Source organism: Ostrea edulis, chromosome 7 (genome assembly GCF_947568905.1).
Source record: "Ostrea edulis chromosome 7, xbOstEdul1.1, whole genome shotgun sequence".
Classification (NCBI taxonomy): Eukaryota; Metazoa; Mollusca; class Bivalvia; order Ostreida; family Ostreidae; genus Ostrea; species Ostrea edulis.
Window position 1 is genome coordinate 26060577 of NC_079170.1, and position 9653 is coordinate 26070229.

Genomic DNA, 9653 nt, shown 5'->3' on the forward strand with positions numbered 1-9653 from the left:
TTCGTACAACAGTGAAGGTCAATTTCAACATTGTAGAGAAACAATTATAAGTTTGAAATGAAAATATGAATAATTCAGATGTATGTACGACAGAAAGTAGCTAAAGAAACTTTACATAACAATGCGACTTTTTCCGGAAATTGTTCTCCCCTCTAGTTCGTTTCTTTTGTTACACTGTTGTTTGGTCGGTTGGTTGTTCAATGAGACGTTACCAGCTGTAAATGAAATACCACAAATCAAGATCTATGCATATTTCTTATAGCCGTAGCAGTGAGGGTTCCTTAACGTGCTAACGCCTGCCGCGACACGGGACCTCGGTTTGTAAGATTGCATCCGAAAGAGTCGTTATTCTTACTTCTATATGTCTAGTGTTTGGCGAAGGAGCAATCACTACCTACATGTGTGTTTACATCTTAGGTTTGGCCGCCATGACACGAGCGGGTCTCGAACTCACGACCTCCTTGGTTACGAATAAAAACTATCTACCACTAAGCTGCCGCGACCCTGAATTGATATTTTATCACGAGGAACGTGTTGAAATTCATACGTTTTGATGATGTTGATTTGGGAAAGTTTTGTGATCCCAGACTCACTAATAGTTATTTATAATTCTTTTTTTAAAATCCACATTTGATTTACACTACTTCCCGCACATGCTGTGGCACAATACATCTGAAGTTTCTCAAATCAGTCAATATTTCTGTGAGGAGGAAAGATGGCTACTTGGTAAAACGTTTACTGTTACTACTAAACGGAAATGTACACTTTTGTTGTTGTTGTTTTGTTTTTATTTCTTATAATTACTGTTATTGTGCTGTTGGTGCTGACAAGTTCTAAATATTTTCACTGTTGTACTGATAATTCTGTAGGTGCTCTATGAGTATTGCTGATATTTACTGTCCTTTGTACTGTGGGTTCTGATATCTACTGATAAGTGCTGATGAAGGTAATGTCGGTACTGAGAAGTACTGATGAAGGTACTGTCGGTACTGAGAAGTACTGATAAATGTTGTGGTGTCACGTGCTCCTTGCAGGAGGTGCGAAAATGGACTAGGACTAAAACAAACTTGATAAAGGAGTTTTTAAACAGGTGAGTTTTTTCTAAAACAAATTTTCTTGATATGTATATTGTTTTTCAGCTTACTGAAACAATTACAACGATACAAAACACTAAATATGTTGATGAGAAAACCAGATTGTGAATGTTGTAATCGTAATCTATTTCTATAATCTCTTGCTTCCAAATAATTTCAATCACGTTTTTAGAAAAACATAAATCCGATTACAAACCACAGTAAAAATCAACATTTCTCAGCACGAACAGCAATTATCAGTACCAACAATAAAAATATCATTAATCCTCAGAACTTATCAGCACCAACAGCACAATAATAGTAATTATCAGCAAAAAACGACACTCAGAGTGTATTTTCCGTCCGGAAGTGTCTCTGTAAGGAATTTTGTGAAGTTATGGAATCCAGTATAAGTAAGGCATTTTTTTTTATTCGTCCCACTGACTGAGAGAATCGAAAGGTCTTTTTGAGAAATACCTTAAAGGAGGCACTGTGTCGTGGCAGGCGTTGCCACGTTAGTGAACCATCACTGCTACGGGGCCCTGAGCTCCATACATGGGTCTAAGTTTGTGGTATTTCACCTACAGCTTGTGACGTCTCAATACGAGTGAAAACTTAAAACCTGAACACAGTATAATACAGGACATATGATGAACAGAAATAATGATGCATTGAATTATATTCAACACAATATTTGACGGATTGGAACAGATACATCGTTTGCGTGCAGTAAATTTTATTGCATGGTGTTCAATACTCTAACCGGGAAACAATGATTTTATAGATAATGGTAATGTACTCTGTTTAAGACCAGGATATCCTTCTGAATCACATTTTAGCAAATAATCAATGTTCCGTATGCTTAATTTCGATCCTTGACTAAATCTACGGTTACTCTCTGTCCGACTACCAATTACACTGTAAAACAGACCGAGTGTCTGTCTTTAATAGATAAGACAAAATAGGAAAATCGAAAACTTTAAAAACAGAATTCCACCCGGTAGTAAAGTTAATGCATTGTACTATTTAAAGTTTGCAAGTAATGTAAAAATGTATATTGAGGGAAGTGTTTTCTTTAAGAGTAAGATTTAAATGTTTATTACCTTAACGGTAATAATAACCAATCTTCATTTAATGGTCATCAAATGGTCCGTAAAGATATTCATTTGTTAACAAGTACAAGGTACTTTAGATATACAGGATGCATATAAAACTCATAACTGCATTACAACAACAAAGTTCATATAAATAATTCAAATGTCTTCCAAAACTTATGGCGACACCCGATAATGTGAAGGCCTACGCGAATGGAAAATTAATATCAAATGTGTAGTGTACATGCAGGATAAACGGAAAACCCAAATTGTTTTGCAATGTCCCGGTTACAGACTTCTACCCTATGACATACACAACTGAAAAATATATTTAGCATGCTATGACGTACACAACTGAAAAATATATTTAGCATGCTATGACGTACACAACTGAAAAATATATTTAGCATGCTATGACGTACACAACTGAAAAATATATTTAGCATGCTATGACGTACACAACTGAAAAATATATTTAGCATGCTATGACGTACACAACTGAAAAATATATTTTGCATGCTATGACGTACACAACTGAAAAATATATTTAGCATGCTATGACGTACACAACTGAAAAATATATTTAGCATGCTATGACGTACACAACTGAAAAATATATTGAGCATGATCATCACGCACACCAACAACTACAAATACAAGCTGTTTTCATTTTTATCAAACACCAAAACTATGATAGATTCTTTTGCAACATATATATCAAATTATCACCGGACATAATGAATAAATACCGTACATAATGAATTACATCATATAGCCTACATACTAAACTATATGTACATCACATATACAGCACATCATAATTACATCATATAATACCGTGACCGGACATCAGGGGATGTTTACTCCTCCTAGGCACCTAATCCCACCTCTGCTGTGTCCAGAGGTTCGTGTTTGCCAAACTATCTATTTTGTATTGCTTACAGGAGTTCTGAATTTGATCAATGTTCGTTATATTCACCTTTCATATACAGCACATAATAATTACCTCATACAATACAGTGACCGGAAATCAGGGGATACTTACATGTACTCCTCCTAGGCATCTGACCCCACGTCTGCTGTGCCCAGGGTTCCATGTTTCCCCTACTCTTAATTCAGTATTCTTTATGGGATTCGTGAGATTGATCACTGTTTGTTATCTTCATACGTTACATTTAGATTTATAAGATCTAATCTCACGTCTAGGCCCCCCACATGAATGCCCCCGCCATTCCCTCTTAATCATTATCTCGTGTTCCGAAAAACAACGACGATACTTAAAATTTGCTTCATTTTTAAAATATTTGATTCCACCCTCTACAGCTTAAGACGGCGGTGGTCATAACATCAACATAATTGTGTTAATATATCGTTATAGATAACGCATTCCAATTTCGGGAAGATATTGTCGATTATTTTGTATGAGGAAGTTTGGAAAAGGTAATGTTGGAAAACAGCAGTACGTCACTTGCTTGTTTTAAACAGTTTCGCTATCTAGTTAAAAGTATCGACACGTGCTCTCAAAACTGTAGATTAGAATCATGATATAATCCTCCTTACAAGAGGAGAAATATTCATTTTAAAAAAAACTCATTATTAACAAAATATGTCGATAACTGTTGCGATTTCGAATCCTCTTTCCTTTTACGTTGAGTAGGTGCATGTGCACTCACGAAATTTCTCACATATGTGTCAGAGTAATGATTTTAGGTGGTGTGAAATTTCACTTAGGTATGGTTCCATTAATCTCATTAAACGTTCAATAACTAAACATCTTATATTATTTTTTAAATTATTAGTTTATTCATTTATAAAGCGCAAAATTACCTATAGTTTCTATGCGCTGGTATACTCAGTATTCGTCGTTACACGTGATTTAAACTTCATGCATGCAAGTAAATGATGAGATACAAGCTGCATATATAAACATCTATGCCAAAAAAAATTGCAAATTATGGAAAATTGTGAAAATAGTGCACTGGTTGAACCAGGCTGTTGTCGATTCCGATAGTACGTGAGTACTTAATCTTATGAAATTGCCATTCAGATTCAATCAGCGATAACAAAAATTCGCGTTTACTCTACTGAGAAGGGCTTACTTCTGTATAAATTAATAATGAATATGATCGAGACTTAAGACTTTGAGATTTCGATTCTCATGAATGAACGCGAGTATGAATTACTGAGTACAATAAAAATCTACAGGTGGCAGGGGACAGTTTCTTTGGTTCTGAAACATGTGGATAAGGGGGTATACATCAAAGTCAATTATCACAGACTAATGAAAAATCATATTTCCCTTTTATGTCAATATATGTATTTCATATTGGTGTAGTGAATAAATCATGACCCTAAATTACATGTAATATATAAATACTGGTGCTGGTGCACAAAACATGCTCTGAACATGTGCCCCTTTTTGCTTTGATTTTCTCTCATTTGGGCTAATCCGCACCACCCCCACACCATCACAGTACCAAGCATGGAGATTTAGACACTGTACACAACTACGAACCCTATCTGCCCTTCTCAAAAATTTACCTTTCATATGGGGCCATCCACCTTCCCTCTCAGCTACAGACCTTTTGCTGGACCATGCATGTTTTGACCGGAATTTCTTCAGCAACTGGCCACATGTCTTAGTTTCGTATTTGCACCCATCTATATGCAAGGTGAAGATAACGAACAGTGATCAATCTCATAACTCCTACAAGCAATACAAAATAGATAGTTGGGCAAACATGGACCCCTGGACACACCAGAGGTGGGATCAGGTGCCTAGGAGGAGTAAGCATCCCCTGTTGACCGGTCACACCCGCCGTGAGCCCCATATCCTGATCAGGTAAACGGAGTTATCCGCAGTCAAAATCAGTGTGCCAAGAACGGCTTAACAATCGGTATGAAACACGTCAGACAGCATTTGACCCAATGCGAGGTTGTATTGACGAACTAGATCGTTATAACGACCATAGAATTTGCGAAATGCTGACTTCAATCGAGACTGTTGAAATCCCTGTACCATCAACTTGTTTGTCAGTAGCTTACCTCGATTTAAAAACTGACTATACCCAGAACAAGCTCTTGCATATCGAATCAGTTGAGAATCATGGAATCATGCTAGGAATCATGGTGACACCTACATGCTGTATATCAACATTTTTATTAAGCACTCAGCTACATTTGACATGCATCCTAAAATTATTGTATACATTTTTACACATGTAATATCACTTCAAATATGGGGTATTTTCATTTTTTTAAAAGTTGACCGGGCCTATAGTGCGAAACTGTCCCCTGCTACCTTAAATCGCCGAAGAATATTCACGCACAAAAGAGTTCAAAATTCTCTACACTCATCCTCCTACTTGAACACATTCCAGACCCCCTTGTAGTTAATCATCCTGAAGAACACTGATGCACACGCCTGTTCCTTAAGTCCCCCGTGGCTTTCAAATCCCCTTTTTTATCAATCGTGCTTGAGCCACCTTTAGCTTGCCTCCCTTATCCTTATCTAGTCTGGTTTGGGTTAGGATCTGGTCCTCCTATAAATCGTGTTACAGCTCCCTCTAGCTGCCCCCCCCCCCCCCCCATATAAATCGTGTTACAGCTCCCTCTATCTGGTGTACCTATAAATCGTGTTACAGCTCCCTCTGGCTGGTCCTCCTATAAATCGTGTTACAGCTCCCTCTTTTTGTCCCCCCTATAAATCGTGTTACAGCCCCCTCTTGCTGGTCCTCCCATAAATCGTGTTACAGCTCCCTCTAGCTGGTCCTCCTATAAACCGTATTACAGCTCTTTCTAGCTGGTCCTCCTATAAATCGTGCTACAGCTCCCTCTGGCTGGTCCTCCTATAAATCGTGTTAAAGCTCTCTCTATCTGGTCACCCTATATATCGTATTACAGTTCCCTCTGGCGGATCCCCCTATAAATTGTGTTACAGCTCCCTCTAGCTGCCCCCCCCCCACCCCCCATGAATCGTGTTACAGCTCCCTCTAACTGGTCTACCTATAAATCGTGTTACAGCTCCCTCTAGTTGGTTCCCCTATAAATCGTGTAACAGCTCCCTCTAGCTGGTCCTCCTATAAATCGTGTTACAGCTCTCTCTTTTTGTCCCCCCATAAATCGTGTTACAGCTCCCTCTGGCGGATCCTCCTCTAAATCGTGTTACAGCTCCCTCTAGCTGGTCTTGCAATAAATCGTACAACGTTACAGCTCACTATCTGTTGACCTTCAATCTTACATTGATTTTTTTCTGCTAGTATCTCTCCTATTGCTAAGTAAAACAGACCAAGTTTGTGCACCTTAGATTTTGGTATTTTGTTTATAAGAAACATTAATAGATGTAGCTAAGACAAAGTATATCACATAAAAATTCAATCTTTTAAATCTGCACTTTACAGATTTTACTGAAGAAAGGAAAATTAAAAGTAATATAAGTTTTCAAGCAGGGCAAATAAAACGTGTGGCTGCATGGATGTATTTTCTTTGTGGGTAGCAAACAACATGTTTACAGATTGGTTAGCCTTACGGTAATTATAACCAGTCTTCATTTAATGGTTCGTAAAGATAACCCTAATGCGATGTATATCTAACTAATAACTTCATTACAACAGTGCAAAATCATGCTCCCAAATCCCACGGTGATATCTGACAATGTGAAGGTGTACGTGCTCAATGACATACGGAAACCCAATATTTTACACTATGGCACATATAACTGAAATAAAACACACCTATCATTAAGGTCGCCTCACACACACCTTGAAATACAACTATTTTCATATTTATATATATATATATATATATATATATATATACATATATATATATATATAACACAGAAATAGCAATGGACTCTTAAATGAACATAACTGCCCTAAGTGAAGAAATATTTAATATAAAGCACAGAAAATTTCACTTTATTTGGATACCCACTTTCGCCCCTACCCGGGGTTGAACTCACGACCTGCGGAACCAAATCTCCTAGCAGCATGTAACCAGCGCGCTAGACCGCTCGACCATCTAGGCAAGTGGTTAAACTCACGACCTGCGGAACCAAATCTCCTAGCAGCACGTAACCAGCGCGCTAGACCGCTCGACCATCTAAGCAAGTCAGGACTTGCCTAGATGATCGAACGGTCTAGCGCGTTGGTTACATGCTGCTAGGAGATTTGGTTCCGCAGGTCGTGAGTTCAACCCCGGATAGGGGCGGAAGTGGGTATCCAAATAAAGTGAATTTTTCTGTGCTTTATATATATATATATATATATATATATATATATATATATATATATATATGTATATATATATGTATGTATGTATATTTATATATATATATATATATATATATATATATATATATATATATATATATATATATATATATATATATATATTAAGACTTACTAAATGACACCGGAATCAACTTGTTGAACTTCTAATTTACTAAGTAGTACTTTTAACAAGATATTCATCGGTCTATAAGTAATGACACTCTATGGTTTAAATGATCTTGACTCCCTATAACAATGACCTTTTTAAAGGACGCTGGTTCATCAGTATGAGTATGATTTATATTCAGAATCCCAGCTTCATGGGGTTCCAACATGATTTATAGAAACACCAGCTTCATGCAACTTTAACATGGTTAATAGGAAGCCCACCTTCATGCGACTCTAACATGGTTAATAGGAACATCAGCGTCATGCGACTCTAGCATGATTTATAATAGGAATACCAGCTTCATGCGACTCTAACATGGTTAATAGAAATACCAGCTTCATGCGACTCTAACATGTTTAATAGAAACACCAGCTTCATGCGACTCTAACATAGTTAATAGCAACCCCAGCTTCATGCGACTCTAACATGGCTAATACGAACCCCAGCTTCGTGCGACTCTAACATGATTTATAATAGGAACCCCAGCTTCATGCGACTCTAGCATGTTTAATAGGAACTCCAGCTTCGTGCGACTCTAACATGATTTATAATAGGAACCCCAGCTTCATGGGGCTCTAACATGGTTAATACGAACCCAAGCTTCGTGCGACTCTAACATGGTTAATAGGAACACCAGCTTCATGGGGCTCTAACATGGTTAATAGGAACCCCAGCTTCACGGGGCTCTAACATGTTTAATAGGAACACCAGCTTCATGCGACTCTAACATGGTTAATAGAAACACCAGCTTCATGGGGCTCTAACATGGTTAATAGGAACCCCAGCTTCACGGGGCTCTAACATGGTTAATAGGAACTCCAGCTTCATGGGGCTCTAACATGGTTAATAGAAACCCCAGCTTCACGGGGCTCTAACATGGTTAATAGGAACACCAGCTTCATGCGACTCTAACATGGTTAATAGAAACACCAGCTTCATGGGGCTCTAACATGATTTATAATTATAACTTCAGCTTTACAGGAACATCAGGTACAAGATGCTCCAGCATGATTAATAGAAACACCAGCTGCAGAGGGATTTAATACGATTTAGAGGAACATTAAGTATATGGGTTCTAACACAATTTATTGGAAAACCAGCTGTAGGGGACTCTAAAACAAGGTATAGGAACACCAGCTGTAAGGGGCTCTAAGACAGTTTGTAGCAATAGAACTATAGGGACTCTAAAACAAGGTATAGGGACTCCAGCTGTAAGGGGCTCTAAGACAGTTTGTAGCAATAGAACTATAGGGACTCTAAAACAAGGTATAGGAACACCAGCTGTAAGGGGCTCTAAGACAGTTTGTAGCAATAGAAGATATAGGTACTCTAAAACAAGGTATAGGGACTCCAGCTGTAAGGGGCTCTAAGACAGTTTGTAGCAATAGAAGATATAGGGACTCTAAAACAAGGTATAGGGACTCTAAGAGAGTTTATAGGAAGTCAAGCTAACATGATTTGTAGGAACATAATTTACAGGTGGGTCTAACATAATTTAGGTACAGAGATCGCTAACCTCATTGGTAGGAAAGCAACCTACAGGCATCGTCGGATAACCACAGTTGATTACGCTTCATTCCTCTGTCCATCACTCATTCCGTGAGGATCCAGGTTCGAATAGGTCCTCAGTACACCCTGCTTGTCATAAGAGGATATTAAATGGCGTGATGCTTCGGAATAGACGGCGAGGCCCCGTGTCACAGCACGTGTGACACGATAAAGATCCCTGCTTGCTCAAAGGTCGTAAGCGCCAAGCATAGGCCTGCATTTTGTAGCCCTTCACTGGCAATGATGACGTCTCCATACGATTGAAAAATTCTTAAACAATATACAATCAATCAATCATTTTTCCATCACTCGAGGGTACATTCAGTTATAATAATGAATTAAATTTACTGTCTAATCAAATTAATCCTTATAGGAGTGGAACTCATCTGTATTTAAAGGTAGTTTTACTTTAACCTCACTATCCCAGCAATAGCGTGCTACGAAAGTGCGTAGAAAAGTACTTACATGTATGTGTACTTATTAGGCAAACCATGAG